General features: G+C 41.0%; 1 protein-coding gene and 1 pseudogene across 3 annotated transcripts in view; both read left to right on the forward strand.

The window, feature by feature from the left end:
* Window positions 1-6316: 6316 nt before the first annotated feature.
* IL1RAPL2 (interleukin 1 receptor accessory protein like 2) overlaps window positions 6317-22307 on the forward strand; it is a 1272933-nt gene continuing 1256942 nt past the window's right edge. For all 3 annotated transcript variants that reach the window (XM_032330924.1, XM_032330929.1, XM_032330930.1), the window contains exon 1: window positions 6317-7180. The gene's annotated coding sequence lies outside the window, so the exon portion shown is untranslated. The remainder of the gene's footprint in view (window positions 7181-22307) is intronic.
* On the forward strand, window positions 20906-21646 carry LOC116583022 (annotated as a pseudogene).

Raw genomic sequence — 22307 nt, forward strand, 5'->3', positions numbered from 1 at the left:
TTGGCTGCAATCCATTGTTCTAGGTTTTTCTCTCACTCATCCTTTGTAGGGACACTGGGGCAAAAGCCACCAGATGGTCCCCTTTCATCATAAAATGCACCACGAATTCTGTTATCACTTCCTTATACTTAGACTTTCTGGATCTCCTGTTATTTCACTGAACTTGAATCCTACTACTTTCTGCCTCACTCAGTCCTAGACACACTGATCTCTTTTCTGCTCTTCTTTGCTCAGCATGATCCCTGTTCATGGCCTTTGCACTTCTTATTCCTTCTGCCTTGAACACTCTGTTTGATGGACATGTGCCCTTATTTTATTTAGGACATTCTTCAAATATTAATTTTTCTGTGAGGCATTCCTTGGCCCCTATATACTCTTCTGGTTCTTTCCATATCACTTACCCTGCTTTACCTTTTTCATAGCACCATTCTCTGCTGTATTATACCACTAGCTTATATATTATATTTCTTTTCCCCAACACCACCAGGATTTAAGTTTCATTTTGGCAAAGATTTTTGTCTGTGTTGGTCACTGATATATACCTAGTACCCAGAAACAGTGTCTGACATGTAGTGCGTTCTCATTAAATATTCATTGAACAAATGAATGAATTAATGCTATGCCTTCTGTCTGGAATCCCCCCTCTTCATATCTACTTATCCCTTAAACCACACTCAGATGCTACATCCTTAGTGAAGCCTTTCATAATTCCTCTCAACATTATTTTTCCCTCCTCTGACTCCCTATAATTTCTCCTGTTTGAAGTGATCTTACTGTATTTTGATCTGTGCCATGTGACCTATGAGTTTTTTCCTTCTTTCTGGTAAACATTTGCTTCCTAAGGGCAGAAATTGTGTTGCTATCCATACACTTTTCACAAAGGTCTTAACTTCAAAACTCATTTAATAGTTCCACTTCTGGGATGGCAGCATGAGGAGCTCCATGAGGAGCTCTGGAGTATGTCCTAAGGGCATACAGCAAATAAAGAAATATTTATTCAAAAAAATCTAACTCTTGTTAAGAGCAGTTAAGCTTTCTGGTTCTTGATCCATGACCCGTTTCTTTCCTCCTCCCTCACCCATCTCAGCTTCATGAAAGCTTTACTCTGTGTGTGTGTAGCCAAGAGGACAGGAATTACTCTCTTAGTTCCTAATGAGGGGGTATGATATCTTACGGGAGGGGCAAGACACCAGCATTTTGTAACTAATCCAACTTGAATTTGTTCTTTTTTCCTTTTCAACTTGAATTTGAAGATGCTAAATTCCTGGTGAGTGTAGCAGAGTGATTGAGAGCTTCTTTTTTTCCAACTCAGCCACCACCCACCACTCAACATGGAGGCTCAACCCAAGGCATAGCAGGATGGGAATTCTGGGGCCCTGACCACACTCACACTAGCTATATGGTAGTGCAGAGGTTCCTGCCAGGAGAGACAAATTAAGAAGTTAAAAGGCCACTTCCCCTGCCTGGGGTAGTTGTTCAGAGATTTTCCCCAGGTAGAGAGATAGTCCATAAGAACAGAAAGTTCTGAAATGAACTGACTTATTTGAAACAGAATGTGAAGGAAGTTCAAGCCAATAGTGTGTGCTGTGGAACATTTATTCTTTGCAATTATGGTTTAGTTTGTGGTTATTTCCCCACATATAGATGTCCATTGTATTTTTAACTGTGTAGTATCTATTTATATCCTTTGCCTATTTGGGGGGGCAAAGATTATTAGGTAAAGAGCCTTGTAGATATTAATGAAATTATCCCTTTGAATTGCAATTTTTATCCCAGTTTATAGTTTGTCTTTTGACTTTTTAAAGCTGTTTTTAAAGATTTATTAATTTATTTTATAAAGAGAAAGAGAGAGTGTGAAGAAGCAGGGGAGGGGCAGAAAAAGAGGGAGAGAGAATCCTCAAGCAGACTCCATGCTGAGCATGGAGCCTGACACGTGGCTTGATCCCACGTCCCTGAGATCATGACCTGAGCTGAAATCAAGTGTTTGTCACACTGACCTAGCCACCTAGGCACTCTGTTTTTAATTCTGCTTATGTTGCTTCTTTTTCTTTGCAGAAATGTTTAATTTGTATGTAGTAAAATTTATCAATCTCTTTCCTTATGGTTTATCTGTTTTGAGTCTTGCTTAAAAAGGTGTTCCACACCTGAGGGGGTCCACTCCTTGAAATTCTGATTTAACAGATCTGGGATATGGTACCAAGAATCTTTAACAAGATGTTAAATCACCTTCCTATACTATACTTACTAGACTATACTATATCTTACTATACTAACAGGCAACTTTGAAATTTGCCTTGGGCAAAAGGAATAAAGTTTGACTTATTTTTGATTTTTTTTTTTTTTTGCAAAGCTACTTATTTCCATTGTTAACTTCTTAAAGAATTTTGGCTTCAATAAATAGTTATCAGCTCTTCTCACCATTAATGAGTGGATATATATTGAGTGCCTACAATATACCAAACTCTGTAAAGTTCTATCTTTTTAAAGTTTTTATTTTATTTATTTGACAGAGAGAGAGAGCACAGTCAGGGAGAGTGGCAGGCAGAGGCAGAGGGAGAAGCCGGCTCCATGCTAGCCGTGGGTCTTGATCTCAGGACCCCGGGATCATGACCTGATCCAAAGGTAGATGTTTAACTGACTGAGTCACCCAGGTGCCCCTGTAAATTTCTGTTCTTAATATCATAAGGAAGATGATTAAACTAACTCTACCCTAGTGGAATATGGTAATTGATTGTTTCTTTAGCAGTAGTGATTGATTTATATCAAACCATGCCCACACTTTCACTCATTTTTTCATGTAACCAAGGACAGTTTTGCAAAAATGTCATCTGTAGGTAGGGATAGTAACCATAGTTTGATGTGTAGTCGATAGTCCTGAAATAGATTGAGCCTAGTAGGCTTAAACACATATAACTCCAACCTTGTTATTTGGTGCTTGTTATGACGATGATGTTGCCCGATCTCTTTATTAGCTCCTTGGGTGATTACATTCACTGCCCTTTTCCCTTTCCTGAACTAAGCAGAATTGAAAGATTTTCTTGAAAATGCTTCTTGATTGCTAATATGTATATGAAATCACCCAAGGATCTTGTTAAAGTGAAGATTCTGATTTGGTAGTGGGAGTGGGGCCCAAGATTCTGCATTCTAACAAGTTCCCAGGCAATGCCCCCAGTGCTGCTGGTCCATGGGTAACACTTTGAGGAACAAAGTCTTAGACTTCCCAAGTTTCACTGAGTTGTTTTTGAGAGGTCACACTGTTTCCTTCCTTATTTTCTTGGCCTCTTGTTCCTGTTTGGATATTTCATTTTTACATTCCTCAAATTCTTTGAGATCTCTTCATTTAACCATAAACCAGACCAATAGAATTAGCCAAACAAGCTGTCCTCTTTGCTAGGTACCAAGAACCCTTTACCCACCCAAAGGAAATCCATTGATAAGCCATGGTTCCTTAATTTTCTAGTTACAGAAAGTCTTCTTAAGATCTCTGGTGAAAGATGATGTTACTGAAGAAGATAAGGTTGGCCAGCCTAGTTAGTCATTTATCACATTGGAAAACAAACCATCGTCATCAGCAGAGACGACAGGAAGAATGGTGGGTACACAGGAGAGTAGGTTTTGATGGGATGGGAGGAGCAGAACTTGGATACTAAAGGCACATAGGGTGTGTTAGAGTAAAGCTGGGTCAAACTGGGTATAGATAGTGAAAGGAGGAATCAACAGGACAGGAAGATAGAGTTTCTATTTTGTTATGTTTTGTTTTTAATGTGTTGGCTACATTGTGTTCACAGTTTGCCAAAGAATATTATGGATGGCCATCCTCAATGAACTCCCTTCACTCCAAATCCTGGCTTTTTTAAAAAATAGTATTTATTTATTTGACAGACAGAGATCACAAGTAGGTAGAGAGGCAGGCAGAGAGAAAGAGGGGGGAAAGCAGGCTCTCTGCTGAGTAGAGAGCCCGATGCGGGACTCGATTCCAGGACCCTGAGATCATGACCTGAGCCAAAGGCAGAGGCTTTAATGCACTGAGCCACCCAGGCTCCTGACTTCTGGCTTTTTAATTCCTTAATGTAAGTGAGATACCTCATGGTTTGGCCAAAAGGCCTCACCATGAGAGCCTAGTGGCTCAGCTCAGGGTCCAAGGGCATGGTGTTTTGCTAAAGGTTAGACTGGAGGTACCAAGCACCCAACCAGAAAAGTAAGACTTGAGATGGTGTTCTTTTTACCCTGCATTGCTGCTCTCACTAGCTGGTTTGAAGCATATGGCATCAAATATGAGTAACATTAATGTAAGTCGGGCTGTCTGCTGGAAGTGGTGATGTGGACTGTGCAGGGCAAGCATGCAGGCAAAGGAAAGTTTACATGAACTTCTCAGCAAAGAGGAAGACAGAATTGGCTGTTTAGTCCCTGCCAGGAGAATGGGCTTTTATCTGAAAATAAGAGCTGTTACAAACAAGGAGAAACTGTAGGACATTTCTCCTGTTTCAAAAATGTAGTCTCCTCCCCTTTCCCTCTTCCCCTGCTGTGCATAAACAACAAAACCCTGGGAGGGAAACTTCCTGTTGATTTGTGCTGAAAGGACTTTTTCTTCCACACCTGGCATCTCTTGATTCCCCAACTTAACCTCAATTGCAGAAAGAATTTTTCAGGGTAGGGTTTTGTGGGATATGATGGGTGAGATGGTCCACAGGGAAAAAAGAATGCATAAACTTGGCTCCAGAAGTGAGGGAGGGACCGCGATTTGAATTGTGCACAGGCTCTGGCTTTGAAAACCCAGTGGATGAGGGGCAGAAGCTAAGTGGCCAAGGAGGCACGCGGGGAGGGCGCGGGTGTACGCTGTGCGCCAGGCACAGAGTTCTCAGTTGCTCCCACTTGGTCCTTGTCTCTATCTCTGGCTCATTTGGTCTCTATAGCTAACGCAGAGCAATGCAACAGCCTCAGGAGAACAGCTGGAGAAAGCTCAGAGAAAGACAAATAGGGGCCCATCTCCGCCGCAAATGCTTGAGCACAGCACTCAGCTGACCCGTTAAATGAGCAATCCTGTTAAGTGGGTTAATCAGCAAGGAGCCCATGAGCCCAGCCATATGCTCTGGGAGATACCTGGAATAAAAAACGGAACTCTTCCTCTGCTACAATTCAGACCTTGTCGGTTTCTGAGTTGCAGTCCTTCTTCCCTATTACTCTTTTTTAAAAAAAATATTAATTTTTTTTTCAGCATAACAGTATTCATTATTTTTTCACCGCACCCAGTGCTCCATGCAATCCATGCCCTCTATAATACCCACCACCTGGTACCCCAACCTCCCACCCCCCCACTTCAAACCCCGCAGATTGTTTTTCAGAGTCCATAGTCTTTCATGATTCACCTCCCCTTCCAGTTTCCCACAACTCCCTTCTCCTCTCTATCTCCCCATGTCCTCCATGCTATTTGTTATGCTCCACAAATAAGTGAAACCATATGATAATTGACTCTCTCTGCTTGACTTATTTCACTCAGCATAAGTCCCGTCCATGTTGCTACAAAAGTTGGGTATTCATCCTTTCTGATGAAGGCATAATTCCCTATTACTCTTAAAGAGAGGAGCTCCTGGGCTCTGTGACCTTGGAGAGCAGGTGGTCAGGATCATTGCTAGAGAGCCTCAGGCAGGCCGCATGAACAACCACAGCCCAGGTCTTATTTCCAAGCCCCTCCCGGGGTCCCAGAACCCTCCCGCTCAGTGTATGATTGTCAGGGCTGGAGAACCCTGAGACCTGGGGATTTCTAACGTGGGAGGCGTGGAAAGGAGTTTTCTCTGGGACTGGGAAACTCATTTTATGAATACAATTAGGGGGCCCGTGTTTTTAATACCATTAAGTTCTGGCCATGGGGGAACCAAGTAGGTAAACTCCTGGTTGAGCTAGACACCTATTCAGTGGGTGGAACTAGAGACCAGGGGATGAAAAACTTTGTTTAGTGATTTTCCACGCCCGCACTCAGTTCAGCGCTCGCCCCAACCCTGTGTGCCGGTCTACTCTTGTACGGACACTAGACGGCGCTGCCGGGACGCGCTTTCCTTCTCGCAGGAAAGGTAAGAGGGAAGTGCTCCCCCCCCCTTTCTTTTTCTTTTCTTTTCTTTCTCTCTCTCTCTCTTTTTTTTTAAACCAGGGATGGGGGACTCAAGGTTGGCAGTCTTTCCCAGTCTCCCTCCCCTCCCCGCGCTCCCAAATCTAAAGGGGTGTGGAAGAGGAGGAGGAGCAGCAGCAGCCCTTTTCCGTGACGCGCCTGAGCGGTTCTCTCTAATCCCCACCTCCTCCGCGGTGCAATCAGTCAGCCCCGAGAACTGTTAGCGACCGAGACGCAGCTCTAGGTGATTTCCACTACCTTCCTACCCCCACTCTAGGCGTTCTTTTGGAGGCAGCAAGAGCGGTGGCAGGATGTGAGGCGAGCCTGGAGCGTACTTTCCGGCGCTGCTCCCTCTTCGGAGCTAGGGAGGACCGTGTAGGTTTTTGCGCACAGGCTGGAGAGGGTTCCTGGGAAAGCCTGAAGCCTGGAACAGGCGGGAGAGAGGTGAGCAGTCACAGTTCGCACCTGAAGCCTACGCTGCAGTCTGGGTAGTAGGGCTGTTGCCCTTAAGGCGTACGTGCTTCTTGAGGAGAGAGAGAGTCACAGGCTGAGGCACCTGCATCCCTCGGTGTACCATTTGGCCAAGATAAGGTGCTGCTGGAGCACAGCTGCTCCGAAGCAAAGTCGCAAAGGAAGAGGCTGAGAGGCAGGCGACTTAGGAAGAGTCTGGTCACGGAGCCGAGAGGCGGCACTTGACGATCTAGCAAAGGGAAGAGTAATTTAGGAACCTTTTTTAGCCTCCCTGTCCAGCTCCCCCTAAAGTCTACAAAAACTCTGTTGAACTCTAGAAATCTTGCTTGGATTAGGAGAATTTTCCTAGCACCCTCCTTGGCTAGGACAGGGAGTGGAGAAAAACAGGCGGGGCTGCTCTGTCCACTGCTCCGGAAGACACCCTTTCCTCCAAGCCACCTCCAGCTCTGATCGCCCTTGGGGAGCCTCCCCTTTCGCCCAGCAAGCTCAAGCCCACACTCCTTGGAACCCAGCTCTTCCTCTCGCCCTGGACCTATTGCCCCAGACATGGAACTGCATGCGTGAGCCCTGCCGGACATCGCCTGCTGTTGTGGAAGACTCAGACAGGTAATGCCCGTTTGCATAACCCGACAGTTGGCCGGCAAGGAGAGAACGTGCTAGGCTCTCAGGCGATAGGAGGGAGTAGGCAGGTTGCGACCAACAGAGGCTCTACCTCTCGTTCAGCCCTGGTTCTTGCTCGTGGAAACACTTGCCAGTTTTCTTTCTCTTCCTTCACCTCTCCCAGAAAGTTTAAAGGCTGGAGCTCCCAAGGCCAGGGGCTCTTTGGCTACAACTAGTGAGTGCTGCCTGCCAGGTTCAGGTAAGCCCGTGTGTTTCATTGCTGCGGGCAGGATCTTCGTGATCTTTGCAGCTGGTGCACGGACACTGTGGCTTGGAAAGCACTTTTCTTTTGGGGTCTCATCTCTGATTCTTCCCACGTTTTCGGCCCACAGCCAGGATAGCAACCCACACAGGGATAGGGCGCAAGGCGACTCAAAGGAGAAGCAGTGAGGGGTTCCCCAACAATGAGCTCCAGGTCCTGGAGAGTCCCAGCAAGCAGGGGACAAGAGAGAGCTCTGGTGATATGAGACCATCTCTGTCCACCTGCCTGCCTGCCTTGAAAACCCAAAGGTAGCCCAGCTCAGACTTTGGGATGTTCCAGGGATTCTCCACAGGAATCCCTACTCCCCCTTGAGCCAGTTTCTCAGGTTGAGTGATCCTCTCCCAACCATTGCTCAGGGGAGAGGACCCACCTGTGCTGAGCAGTGCTTCATACTTTTTGAGAAGGAACCCCAGAGAAGGAGGAGAGGGTGAGGAGGGACAGCCACCCAGTGTGACCTGCCTTGTAGCTCTGGGCCCAAGATTGGAGCAATGAACTTTATTTGTTACTTACTATAAGTTATCTAAAAAAATGCTTTGGCAAAGAAACATGGCAAAGGAACTGTGTGTTATAATAATTCTCCATTTTAGGGTTTTCTCCTGGTTCCCACAGCCACTCCTTTCCCCATCTCTGGGACCCAGGGTCCAGGAGGAAAACATTAGTAAACAGGTATTTAAGGTTTTCTCTGTGCCATCCAGCTATGACTGGGCTGAAGTGCTAGACAAGAACCTTTCTGCTGAAAGCTACTTTGGACCCTGTCACTGGTGGGTTTTTTTTTCTTTTTAGGGGGGGAGGTCTTCAGGAATAATTTACCCCCACCAGTACATTCAATCTCACCTTCTATAGACTTCCAAGAAGAAATCCTTCTCTCATTTCCTGGCCAGGGGAGCCAAGTTGTGGATTACTGAACAGGTGGCACAGCTAGGCATCAGATCCAAAGTAAGGAAGGAGGGAGGAAGGAAAGGACATATCCCTGAGGTTTTGCAATTTCCGCAGGCATGTACTGCTCAGGAAGGCTACCTCCATTACAGCCCTCAAGGAGTTAAGTCAGGAGTTAAGTCCAGAAGGAGTTAAGTGTCCAGAGCAGGTGTAGGAACTGGAAGCCACTTCACTGACACCCTCCTCAGGCTGTCCCTGAGGAGTTAGATGAAGTATGGTGCCTGTGCAATGTTGCACTACTGGGCTCTTTCCAAATAGAGTAGTAGACACTTAAGCTTCTGCAGGTCTTGCACCTCAGAACACATTTTTTGTTTTGCTTTGTTTTGTTTTGTTTTCAGTGCTCCTTACTTACCCAGACAGAAATTAGGCAACTACCCTTGTATCTAGGAAGACTTAAAATCCCAGGTGTACTTCAGCCAGAGGCTTCAGGGGAAATTTCTACCTGTGCCCATTTCACCCTTTCTACCCCTCTTCTGTGGAGTAATCCTAACTATAGGGCCATTATTATTCGATCGTGTAGTGTCTGGATCAGATGGGGTGGCTCCAGCTCTGAGCTGCCGGCTCATTGGCTCATCGGGTGAGCTCTCCAGTTTGGTGGCTGCTTTGGGCTAGACAGCCTGCAATTACAGGATAGGGAAGCAGATGATTTAAATAGAAAGTATTTACATGTGGGTAAAAGCCTTTGGCACTAAAGGTTCCTGGTTCGCCCACTCTAGGTCCAGCTGGCCAAAAGGAGGGGCAAGTGGCTACCAAAGCTTCCTCCTTGGGACAGTGGAGCCATGACTGCTTCTGCTTCTGCCTGATAGGTCAAGGGCAGGCCTTCAGAGCAGTACAGCTGGGGATTTAAGTGAGGCTTTGCAGTATGGTCTCTGCTGTCCTCACAGACATCTGGGTAGTCCTCCCTCAGGTTAAGCAATGGGCCATTTTCAGTTTTTGTGGGACTACTGCTGCTATGACCTCTTTGTGCAGAGGCTAAAGGCACTGATAAGGCATAGGGGATATAGTGGTTCCCCTGGACTGTGGTTTTTACAGACAAAGTCCAGTCTGACTCTTGATTTACCCACTCATTTCCTGAGACATGGCTTTTTAATTGAGTAGAACTTTCTTGAGCACCAGTAATTGATGATAGAGTCCACAGAAGCATATGTTGCTTGCTAGGGTGAATGGATGGTGTGGCTACCTGGAGAATAGCCCAAATTACGCACCTGGCACATGTTGCCAAAGGTGCAAAGCCACTGAAGTTTTGTTTAGCCTTAGGAAGACATACAGCAGAGTCCAGCTTTATAAAGGAGATGATGAATTTTAAGTGATTCTTCCAGTTTTCTTTAGAATAATAAACTTCATGTTATCAATCATATTGGGTTGCATAGTTCACTGAAGTGGATCAGAGCAAAACATTTGCCATTTGAGAAGGGCAAAGGTGGGGAAAGTAAAATGAATTAAAATATGGTTGAAATGATCAAATTCTTTGGTAAAACAGAATTGTGTGTTCACATCTGTCCCTTAAAGGAAATCATCACTGTGTGCGGTTTGATGGTCTGAGCTGATACTGTGAAAGGTTGTTGCAGCACAATAAAAATCAAAGGAGAAAAATGCATTTTCTCCTTTGTACTTGGCTATTTCTGTAACCATGACAGTACCGATTGCAACCAGGACTGTTAGAAGAATGTACACGTTGCCTTCTTTATTTGAAAAGTACTGTAAAGTCCTTGGTGAAAAATACACCATAACCAAGTAGAAGAAATAAAAAAAAAATCCCAGGTTTCAACTTTTCTTACCTTACTAAAGGTATAAAATATAAGGTAAGAAAAATCACCAAACATCAGGGTACAGGCTAATGCGGCTTTTTAGGGCTGGTTTCTATCTGTAGCCAATAGCCCACACCCTTTAACCCCTGAGGTTTATTTCTTGAGCCTACATCAGGAAGCCATGATCAGACCTAACTTGGTGGGGAGAGATATAAATGTTAAATGTGCAATGTGTACTTTAATTATCCTGAGATAGGACTTGAGAATAAGATTCTTATTAAGTTTATACTTGGAACTGTCAGTGCCAAGGGATTTGCCAGAGTAAAACATGCCTGGTCAGTATAAGGTCTGATGCAGAAATGTACTTCATGGGTCCATTTGGCCAAAGCTATCATGAATTCAAACTCTGAGCTGGTTCACTTTGAACTGCCTCCCAATGAGATTGGAGGCACTGGAGTGAGTCCATTGTGGGTCAGTTTCTCTTGGGCATCCCCAGCCACAGACATGGCTCCAAATCTTTGATCCAATAACCTAAATGTATATTCTCTGTGCCAAGGAGCCAGGTTTAAGCCTTCTTGCTTTATTTTCCTCCTTTAATCTGACCTCTTCATGTAGCTGTACCTTCCCCTCACTCGAGTTCTCTAATGCTTTTTACCTGGCTTGCTTTATTCTTCTTTCTGGGTATGTTTTCTTTTTTTTTGGCACATAAAATGTATTCAGATGCTAATTTGGCACCCCCTTCCCTTCAGTCTCATTCATCTGTGACTCCTGAATGCCTTATCCATCCCTGCTTCCTGCTCCTGTCTTTTATTAAATGCCCTGAGTTCTATCTCTGGAATAGGATTTTTTCCCTTTACATTCCTATTGCCACTACTCCCTGTCAAGTCCTCTAGATACTTTTGTTTTTTCCTTTCCTTTCCTTTTTTCCCCCTTTCCTTTCCTTCCTCCCCCTCTCCTTTCCTCCTTTCCTCTCCGTTCTGGACCTGGTCTGCTTTAAAGACTTCTTGTCATTTTTATTCTGCTCTCCAATTCATCATATCCTACATATTAGGACTAATATTTCTGAAGTCCTCTTAGTTCTTTACTTAAGTGTATTGATACCTAGTGAGTGAATATTAGGTGGTGGGGATTGTTACTGAATCTGAAAGAATTTCTAATAATTAGAATTGCTTAATACATTAAATACCTTCCTTCTCACATGATGATCTAATTGGGCCAGACCACTAATCATTATCCAACATAATATTTGTTATCCACCCTTTCTACCTCTGCTTATGCCATTCTTTTAACTTGGAATGTCTTTCTCCTCCTCCTCCCATCTCTACTTCTCTGTCTGTTGAGTATGAACCATATTCAAGAAGTAGTTTAAGGGGTGCCTGGGTGGCTCAGTGGGTTAAGCCTCTGCCTTCGGCTCAGGTCAGGATCTTGGGGTCCTGGGATGCAGCCACATCAGGCTCCCTGCTCAGTGGGGAGCCTGCTTCCCCCTCTCTCTGTCTCTGCCTGCCTCTCTGCCTACTTGTGATCTCTGTCTGTCAAATAAATAAATAAAATCTTAAAAAAAAAAGAAAAAGAAAAAAAAAAGAAATAGTTTAAATGACACCTCTTTCATGCAGCCCTCCCTAATTTCTCCTTTATGATCCATAGCCAAAAGAATTTCTCCCTTCTTGGAACTCTCTTGACACTTTCTTGATTCTTTGTTTATGGTCCTTAACCTTATTCTGAAACCATTATTGCTATTTGTTATCTTATCTCCTCTACTAAAGTTTAAACTTCTTGAAGGCTATGTTATCTGTCCCTTATTCTGCAAGAATGTCATGCATACAGGGGCATCCATTATATATTTAACTGAACTGCCATTGTGATCTCAAGGTTAGCCTTAACATTTAACTGAAAATCCCTATCTAAATGAGAGTTTCAGGTTAAGTAGGAAATTGTCAAACCTATTATCTGCCAATAATGCTATGAAATAGTATAATAAGGCAGTGATTTTTTTAATAGTCATGCTTTGGAAGTGCTCTGTCCAATAAACATGTGATTGTATAAATTTAAGTTGATTACAATTAAATGAAACTAAAAATTTGGTTCCTCTGTTGCAGTAGCCACATTTCAAGAGCTTGGTAGCCACATGTTGCTAATGATTACCATGCTGGAAAGTGCAGCTATTGAACACTTCCATTACTGTAGAAAGTTCTGTTGGGCCGTGACTTTATGCAACAATGGTTCTCTATGTTTATTTCCACCTAGAAACAAGTTTGCAAAGTCAACTGCTTGTATGGGTTTATGGAGAGTTATTCAGTTTCCTTCCCTCTTAGGACACAAATCACTTAATAACATTACAAGAATCACTTTGATTCCCTTTGAGGGAGAAATGAGATATTTATACCACATGAAACACTAAAATTCTGATGAAATTTTGAAAGATAATTATAAGGACCTTGATCTTCCACATATAAATTGTACTAGAAGTAACAGTAATTAGGGGTGCCTGGATGACTCAATTGGTTAAGTGTCAGACTCTTGATTTCAGCTCAGGTAACTTCTTGATTTAGGCTCAGGTAATGATCTCAGGGTCCTGGAATCTAGCCCCATGTGGTCTCTCTGCTCAGTGGGGAGTCTTCTTGTCTCCCTTTCCCTCTGCCCCTCCCCCTGCTCATATGTCTCACATGTACTCACTCTCTCTCACTCTATAACTAACTAAATAAATAAACTCTTTAAAAAAAGAAGTAACACTTATTAAATACTGTAGTACTTGTGCAGAAGCAGACAGATCAATGTAACAGATCAGTGTCTATTTCTTTAGAAATAGGGGACTATTTCCAAATATACTATGACTTTCAAAATAAAAAGCCATTTCAAACCTATGGACTGGGGGAAAAGATGGCTTTTTCAATAAATGTTATTAGGACAGGGCTAGTCATTTAAAGGGAAACTTAATAAACTGACATCTATATTCACTATTTAGATCAAAATTAATTATATTTGGATTAGATACTTAAATGAAAAACTATAAAGGTACTAGAAATATTCTATATTTTAAAATATACATTTAGTATAATTTAACATATATTTATAATATTTTTATAATTTTGAGTTTGAGGAGGATTTTCTAATCATGTTATGAAGACTAAAGATTTAAAGAAAAAGATTAATAAATTTTACCTTCAAAAAATCTGTATGACAAAAAAAAGAAACTGGGGAAAAAAATCTGTGTCCTATAACAAAGGGTAGATATTCTTAATATATAAATAACTCCTATACATCATTTAAAAAATAAATATCCTAATAGAAAAATAGTGAAAAGTTATAAACAGAATAATGTAGGTTCAGAATATCCTAGCATGGATTTATCCTGGTCCCTAGTTCCCTATAGATTTATACCTGACAGTGCAACTCTCTGTACAGGGAACAGTCCTGCTAGATCCAAAAATATAGCTAATTTTCCCCCTGCAACATTAGTTTTTTTACACTCAGGATGTTTGACACCATTCTGGAAAAAAATAAAAACTTGTATTAATAATCTGTGAACTTCTATTTAAGGGGATGTTTGTTTATTTATTTTTACTGTATCATCAAAACTTTATAAGAACATGAATATAAAAAACAAAATTATATCACTGATTCTTTAAAATGGTAGATTATGGATGAATCAAATGTTGTTCTGTTTTTCATAATTTCTTTTTTTTTTAAATTTTTCATTGTTTATGTACCACATCCATGCTTCGTGCAATACATGCCCTCCATAATACCCACCACCAGGCTCACCCAAACTCCCACCCCTCTCCCCTTCAAACCCCTTAGTTTGTTTCTCAAATTTCTATTATGTGGTCATATTCCTTTTTTTCTTTTCAAATTCTTATTTATATTCTAGTTAGTTAATATGCAGGACAATATCAGTTTCAGGAGTAAAATTCAGTGATGCAACACATAGATACAACACCCAGTGCACATCATAACAAGTACCCTCCTGTGGCACCTGGGTGGCTCAGTTGGTTAAGCCTCTGCCTTTGGCTCAGGTCATTATCTCAGTGTTTTGGGATTGAGCCCCACATCAGGCTCCCTGCTCAGAAGGGAGTCTGCTTCCCCCTTTCCCTCTGGCCGTCTCCTGCTTGTTCTCTCTCTCTCTCTCTCTCTCAAATCAATAAGTAAAATATTAAAAAAAAGACAAATGCCCTCCTTAATACCCATCACCCATCTAGCCCATCCCCTTACCCCTTTCCTTCCCTCCCTCCCTCCCTTCCTCTCATCCTCCCCTCCTCAGTTTGTCCCTGATCATTAAGAGTCTCTTATGGTTTGTTTCTCTCTCTCTTTCCTCCCCACATACATTCAGCTGTTTTGTTTCTTAAATTCCACATATAAGTGAGATCATATTTTTGTTTATTTGACTGACTGATTTTGTTTAGTGTACTACAACCTAGCTCCAACCATCTTGTTGCAAATGGCAAAATTTCAATCATTTTGATGGCTGAATAATATTCCATTATATGTATACACACACACGCACACATATACCACTTCTTTCTCTATTCATCAGTGGATGGACATTTGGGCTGTTTCCATAATTAGGCTATTGTTGATAATGCTGCTATAAACATTGGGGTACATGTATGCCTTTGGACCTGTATTTTTGTATCCTTTGGGTAAATACCTAATAGTACAATTGTTGGATCTTAGAGTAGATCTATTTTTTTCATTCTGAGGAATCGCTACACTGTTTTCCAAAGTGGCTGCACCGATTTGCATTCCCAACAATAGTGTAAGAATGTTCCTCTTTCTCAGCATCCTCACCAACACCTGTTGTATCTATGTTGTTAATTTTAGTCATTCTGACAGGTGTGAGGTTGTATCTTGTTATGGTTTTGATTAGTATTTCCCTGATGATTAGTGATGTTAATAATCTTTTCCTGTGTCTGTTTGCCATCTGGATGTCCTCTTTGGAAAAATGTCTAGTCATGTCTTCTGCCCATTTATTGATTGGATTATTTGTTTTTTGGGGTGTTGAGTTTAATAAGTTTTTTTTAATATATTTTGGATACTAACCCTTTATTAGATATGTCATTTGCAAATATCTTCTCCATTCCATAGGCTGCCTTTTAGTTTTGTTGATTATTTCCTTCACCACACAGAAGCTTTTTATCCTGAAGAAGAATCAATAGCTCAATTTTTGCTTTTCTTTCTCTTGCCTCTGTTGCCATGTTTAGTAAGAAGTTTCTGAGGCTGAGACCAAAAGGGATGCTGCCTGTGTTCTTCTCTAGGATTTTTATGGTTTCCTGTATCACATAAAGGTCTTTCATCCATTTTGAATTTATTTTTGTGTATGGTGTAAGAAAGTGCCCCAGTTTCATTCTTCTACATGTTGCTGTCCAGTTTTCCCAACACCATTTGTTAAAGATACTATCTTTTCCCCTTGGATCTTCTCCTGCTGTGTTGAAGATTAGTTAACGGTAGCATTGAGAGAACTCCATTTCTGAGTTCTCTATTCTGTTCCATTGACCAATATGTCTGTTTTTGTGCCAGTACCATACTGTCTTGATGACTACAGCTTTGTAATATAGCTTGAAGCCTGGAACCACGATGACCCCAGCTTTTCTTTTCTTTTTCAGGATTGCTTGGCTATTTGGGGTCTTTTGTGGTTCCATGCAAATTTTAGGATTATTGTTCTAGCTCTGTGATAGGGATTACATTAAATGAGTAGATTGCTTTGGGTATTATAGACATTTTAACAATGTTTGTTCTTCCAATCTATGAGCATGGTTTCTTTGTGTCCTCTTCAGTTTCTTTCACAATGTTTTATAGTTTTCAGAGTACAGATATGATTAGGTTTATTACTAGATATCTCATGGTTTTTGAGTCCTCTTAAACTTCTTTCATAAGTGTTTTGTAGTTCTCAGAATACTGATTTGGTTAGGTTTCTTACATTATCTTATGGTATTTGGTGTAATTGTAAATGGGATTGATTCCCTGATTTCTTTTTCTGCTGCTTCATTATTGGTGTATAGAAATGCAACAAATTTCTGTGCATTGATTTTATATCCTGCAACTTTGTTGAATTCATGTATCAGTTCCTTACAAATGGATACCTCTTCTTTCTTTTTGTTGTCTGATTGCTGAGGCTAAGACTTTCTGTACTATGTTAAGTAGTAATGGTGAGAGCAGACATCCCTATCTTATTCTTAACCATAGAGGAAAAGCTTTGTTTTTCCCCATGGAGAATGATTTTCACTATGGGTCTTTCATATACAGTAAGGGGATGTTTAGAACTAACAAAGGACTCTTCTAGTTCTTGAATCAAACTCAGCATTAACAAGGCCACATCCTCAACTGAGGAAAGAAAGCCTGATCAGTGCCCACATTGCCAGGGACAAAATATCTGCCTTCAGCTTTCTAGAATACAAAAAGTCTATTTCCTTCAAGTCTAATCCCAAGTTCTTCTTTAATGCCATTTTTAATGAGGTGTTTAATGTTTTTTTTTCCTCTTTTGACTTTTTAATACTTACTGGAAAAGACAATTATTTAAACCTTTTTAAATATTAATGTGATAAACATAAAATTAGGAAGACTAGTATATTGAATCCCATGTATCTATGACACAGCTTCAACAATTATTTAATGGGTTGTTTGGATACTGAGTTTGAGCCAGGGACTGTGACCAAAAATCTCATTTATATTAATTTGTATACAGCTATTGAAATGGTTGTTCTGGGATAATAATTTAGCCCATCTACCTCCAGAACCTATGCATTTAAACATGACACAAAACTGTGTATACATATATGTGCTAAAGTAATTTAGATATTTTTTTTTTCCTGAATGCTGTTACGAGGTCTTTTTTAGTTCCTTGTTGCAGATTTCGAATTTTCCACATTAGGATATGTTCCTTCTATAATCCCCATAAAATGCATAATATTAAAAATTGAATTAAAGCCTCAGATTGTACCATGGACATGACCCTTTCAACTCATATTTTTTTAAAGATTTCATTTATTTACCCGACAGAGAGAGAGAGAGAGAGAGAGAGATCAGAAGTAGGCAGAGAGGTGGGCAGAGAGAGAGGGGAAAGCAGGCTCCCCGCTGAGCAGAGAGCCTGATGCGGGGCTCGATCCCAGAACCCTGGGACCATGACCTGAGCCGAAGGCAGAGGCCTTAACCCACTGAGCCACCCAGGTGCCCCTCAACTCATATTTTTAAAAGTGATCTGAGACATTGGTAGCATGGTATGTATTAATCAAAAGCCCAGTTATTATTTGGTGGTTGTACTTGCAGCCTGTTGAAAGAAGTTAACTGCATTTTGCAACTGAGAGAAGTAATGGGAACACCCCTGAACCTTTTGCTTCAGAACCTAAAATGTATAATTACTTCTAAGTTGAGCCTAGTGAGAAGTCTTGTGACCCTCTTGTGATATTTCTTCCCTTCTTATTCAGCCTAATCCTTATAGTATGTTCCTTTTGCTAATGTCCTTATCTAATTCTAGATTCATCTTGTCACTAAACTGGTCCAGAAAACCTCTCATTCCTGGCTCAATCTAACCAGGGCTTTCTGTGCTGCAATTGTGACTGAATTAGAGAAAATCATACCTTTATCAGGACCAGTGCCACAACCAGTGTATGGTCTATAGCCTCATCTGGGTTCTTCAGAGCTGCTAGGAAGACTTTTTATATATCCCTATTCAGTTTTATCTACTATTGAATTTCCATGGTAGCTCTTCCAGATACTCACCACTCATCTCAAGCTATATTCCCCCATTCAAGCATATTCTCTCACCTTTTACTTCACGGTTAGACTTGACTTTCTAGCTCTATACTTGCATATTAGTGTATGTATACCTCTCTCTTTCCCTTCATTCCCATACTCATCTAATTCTTTTTTTAAATTTTTTTATTTTTCAGAAAAACAGTATTCATTATTTTTTCACCACACCCAGTGCTCCATGCAATCCGTGCCCTCTATAATACCCACCACCTGGTACCCCAACCTCGCACCCCCCTGCCACTTCAAACCCCTCAGATTGTTTTTCAGAGTCCATAGTCTCTCATGATTCACCTCCCCTTCCAATTTACCCCAACCCCCTTCTCCTCTCTAACACCCCTTGTCCTCCATGATATTTGTTATGCTCCACAAATAAGTGAAACCATATGATAATTGACTCTCTCTGCTTGACTTATTGCATTCAGCATAATCTCTTCCAGTCCCGTCCATGTTGCTACAAAAGTTGGGTATTCATCCTTTCTGATGGAGGCATAATACTCCATAGTGTATATGGACCACATCTTCCTTATCCATTTGTCCGTTGAAGGGCATCTTGGTTCTTTCCATAGGTTGGCGACCGTGGCCATTGCTGCTATAAACATTGGGGTACAGATGGCCCTTCTTTTCACTACATCTGTATCTTTGGGGTAAATACCCAGGAGTGCAATTGCAGGGTCATAGGGAAGTTCTATTTTTAATTTCTTGAGGAATCTCCACACTGTTCTCCAAAGTGGCTGCACCAACTTGCATTCCCACCAACAGTGGAAGAGGGTTCCCCTTTCTCCACATCCTCTCCAACACATGTTGTTTCCTGTCTTGCTAATTTTGGCCATTCTAACTGGTGTAAGGTGATATCTCAATGTGGTTTTAATTTGAATCTCCCTGAGGGCTAGTGATAATGAACATTTTTTCATGTGTCTGATAGCCATTTGTATGTCTTGATTGGAGAAGTGTCTGTTTATATCTTCTGCCCATTTTTTTATGTTTGCCTGTTTCATGTGTGTTGAGTTTGAGGAGTTCATTATAGATCCTGGATATCAACCTTTTGTCTGTACTGTCATTGGCAAATATCTTCTCCCATTCCGTGGGTTGCCTCTTTGTTTTTGTTTTTTTTTTGTTTTGTTTTGTTTTGTTTTTTTGTTTTTTGACTGTTTCCTTTGCTGTGCAGAAGCTTTTGATTTTGATGAACTCCCAAAAGTTTATTTTCGCTTTTGTTTCCTTTGCCTTTGGAGACATATCTTGAAAGAAGTTGCTGTGGCTGATATCGAAGAGATTACTGCCTATGTTCTCCTCTAGGATTCTGATGGATTCCTGTCTCACATTGAGGTCTTTTATCCATTTTGAGTTTATCTTTGTGTACGGTGTAAGAGAATGGTCGAGTTTCATTCTTCTACTTATAGCTGTCCAGTTTTCCCAGCACCATTTATTGAAGAGACTGTCTTTTTTCCACTGTATATTTTTTCCTGTTTTTTCGAAGATTAATTGACCATAGAGTTGAGGATTCATATCTGGGCTCTCTACTCTGTTCCACTGGTCTATGTGTTAGGATTTTGTTCAAAGTAAATAATCCCACTGGATTCTCTGTTTAGAAAGTTCATATCCTTCATGATCCTCATAGGCAAGTAGATTAATATTAGACAGTAAGAAGGAACCCCTCACACACATTTTAACCAAAGAGGAAGATGAATATAGATATACATGGGCCAAAGTTTTCATGAACGAAGTTGAAAGAGATTCCTTAAAAAAAAGAGTTTTTATTTATTTATTTGACATGAGAGAGAGAGAGAGAGATCACAAGTAGGCAAAGAGGCAGGCAGAGTGAGAGCTGAGCAGAGAGCCTAGTGCAGGGCTTGATCCCAGGACTCTGAGATCATGACCTGAACAGAAGGCAAAGGCTTAACCCACTGAGCCACCCAGGCACCCCAAGAGATAGCATTCATCTAACTTTTGTTCTTTAATATCTTTAACTTTTTTTCTATCATCTGTCCTTCTTTTCCATTGAACTTTTCTGGGAAAATTCAGCCCTTGATCAACTTAACTGTCAATTGCTTCCACTCTTATACCTGAGCACAGCTGGAAAAAAATTCACACAGCTGTGTAGATTGGTTTCACTTATAAATTCACGACCTCTCACCTCATTTGAACCCTCAATGTTACCTAGATATTCTTTGTTCACTAATGACATCTTTCCTTCAAGCTCCAAACTGGCTATTTCAAACTTTCTTTCCAAACTTTTCTTTCCTCACTCACTCAGCAGATGACAATATTCTGTTTCCTATAAAAACAGAAATCAAATGAAAGCTCCCTCAAGCAAAAATGAGACAATTATTAACACCAGGGAAAACAAAAACTTGTACAAAAAAGGAAATTAAATTATACTATTTAGTTAGGAAATAAATATTCCTAATATTATAAAACTGTGGTATAGCTGAATTTGAAGAATTGAGGGAGGGTAAGTGGTCATTCTCTTCCATAATAGGAACTCAATAGATAATATAGATAATATATAATATTGGCTAATTAGGAAGTAAAACTGTGGGCATATTATTTTTAAACATGGAGCACTTGGGTGGATCAGTCAGTTAGGCAACCAACTCTTGATTTTGTCTCAGGTCTTGAATTTAGGGTCATGAAATCAAGCCCTGTATGGGGCTCTGAGCTCAGCAGGGAGTCCAGTTGAGATTTTTTTTTCCCCCTCTGCCCCTCCCCCTATTCTCTCTCTCTCTCTCCCTTTCTCTCTCAAAAAAATAATAATGAATAGGTAAATCTTTAAAAAATACATGGAGATAAATAAGGGAGGAAACAGCTTAAAAAGTTCAAAGTTTTCATGAGGAGGAAGTACTCAGGAGGAGGGAGCAGAGGACTGCTATTTTATGTTAATAAGTCTTGTAGTATTATATAACTATTACTTGGAAAAAATAATTTTCAGAATGTTAAGGTGAACTCTTGTGTGGCACCTTGGAGGTAGTAGGCTGTTTTAGGATGAAGTTGAACATCTCTTTACCAGCTTCTGGCTGCCAGAAACTCATTGAAGTGGACAATGAGAGCAAACTTCATACCTTTTATGAGAAGCATATAGCGACAGAAGTTGCTGATGATGCTCTGGGTGAAAAATAGAAGGGTTACATGGTCTGAATTGGTGGTAGCAATGACAAATAAGTCTTCCTCATGAGACAGGGTGTCTTGTCCCATGGCCATGTTCACCTGCTGCTAAGGGCCATTCCTGCTACAGATCAAGGAGGACTAGAGTAAGAAAGTAAAAATCTGTTTGTGGTTGCATTGTGGGTGGCAATCTCAGTGTTCTCAACTTGGTCATTGTAAAAAAGGGGGCAAAGGATATTCCTGGAAACACTGATACTACTGTGCCTCATCACCTGGAGCACAAAAGACCTAGCAGAATCTACAAACTTTTCAGTCTCTCTAAAGATGGTGTCCACCAGTATGTTGTGAGAAGCCCTCTAAACAAAGAAGGTAAGACACCTATAACCAAAGTTCCCAATTCTGCATCTTATTACTCCATATGTCCTCTAAAACAAATGTCTGTGCATTATTCTGAAGAAACAGAATACTAAGAAAAATAAGGAAGAGACTGCAGAATATACTGAACTTCAGGCTAAGAGAATGAAAGAGGCCAAAGAAAAATGCGAGGAACCTATTGCCAAGAGACGGAGGCTGTCTTCTTTGAGAGCTTCTATCTCTAAGGCCAAGTCCAGTCAGAAATGATATTTTCCTAAGAGTAACAAATAAATAATATCAGATATAAATATATAACTAAGTTGCAGAGAAATGAGAAGGGTTATGATTCATGGTAATGGGTTTGAGTGAGTGTATCTTTTTGATTTTTTTTTTTAATTTTATTACATTTTATTACATTTTTTTTAATTTTTTATTTTTTATAAACATATATTTTTATCCCCAGGGGTACAGGTCTGTGAATCACCAGGTTTACACACTTCACAGCACTCACCAAAGCACATACCCTCCCCAATGTCCATAATCCCACCCCCTTCTCCCAAACCCCCTCCCCCCAGCAACCCTCAGTTTGTTTTGTGAGATTAAGAGTCACTTATGGTTTGTCTCCCTCCCAATCCCATCTTGTTTCATTGATTCTTCTCCTACCCACTTAAGCCCCCATGTTGCATCACCACTTCCTCATATCAGGGAGATCATATGATAGTTGTCTTTCTCTGCTTGACTTATTTCACTAAGCATGATACGCTCTAGTTCCATCCATGTTGTCGCAAATGGCAAGATTTCATTTCCTTTGATGGCTGCATAGTATTCCATTGTGTATATATACCACATCTTCTTGATCCATTCATCTGTTGATGGACATCTAGGTTCTTTCCATAGTTTGGCTATTGTGGACATTGCTGCTATATAT

This window comes from Mustela erminea, chromosome X, assembly GCF_009829155.1.
Source record: "Mustela erminea isolate mMusErm1 chromosome X, mMusErm1.Pri, whole genome shotgun sequence".
Classification (NCBI taxonomy): domain Eukaryota; kingdom Metazoa; phylum Chordata; class Mammalia; order Carnivora; family Mustelidae; genus Mustela; species Mustela erminea.